We start from the raw sequence: 860 nt of genomic DNA, 5'->3' as shown, positions 1-860 counted from the left end.
AAAAGGAAGATCTACTGGATATTAATTAAATCATAAATATATCAATTCATGTGAATATGACTGAAAATTTTCATTTTTTCTGAAAAGGGGGTGTCTATTTACTTGTGACCACGCTGTGTACAGTGCATACTTAATAAAATATTGTATTGGATAGCTGACTTTTAAGTGGACTCATCTAGTACAGTGGTTCTCAACGTGGGCCATATGCCCCCAGGGGGCCACGCCATGTTTCTATGGGGCCACAAGTGAATGATGGAAAATTAGGGGGCCACAATAAATTCTGAGTGGACCATGGAAACTTCACTGCTCGAATAAAATGTTTCAATAGCCCAAGCTAGATTCAAACGTAACAAACATTATTTCTGGATAGTAGTGAAACAGCTAATAAGTTTCCACAGCTCTGGGAGAAAGCAAAGTTGTATTTTATCGCTTTTCCCACATTTTTATCTGGTTGAATATGGTTTTAGTCGGGGGACTTATTTGCTATCAAAAATACGTAACCGCCTTGATGTTATGAAGAGAGGTGATCTTCGCTTATCACTGACCACACTGCAACCGGACATTCAAAAACTTTCAAGTATTCATCAGGCCCAAACAGTGATTAACAGAATATTTTTTACTTGTATAAGTAAACAGTATGTTATAAGCAAAATATTTAAAAACAATACAATATTGTAAAAATAATATTATAAATATATTATAAATCAACAGTGTGGAAATAAAGTAACTTTTTCCCTAAGTAACAGCGTCTACGAAGGGTGGAGCCACAGAAATAAATCAAACTCAAAAGAGAGCCACGAGCAAAAGAAGGTACACTGATCTAGTGTGTGTTAGAAAATACCCCCCCCCCCTCACACACA

This window comes from Limulus polyphemus, unplaced genomic scaffold (genome assembly GCF_000517525.1).
Source record: "Limulus polyphemus unplaced genomic scaffold, Limulus_polyphemus-2.1.2 Scaffold2565, whole genome shotgun sequence".
Lineage (NCBI taxonomy): Eukaryota > Metazoa > Arthropoda > Merostomata > Xiphosura > Limulidae > Limulus > Limulus polyphemus.
Note: the sequence above shows the minus strand (reverse complement) of the source record.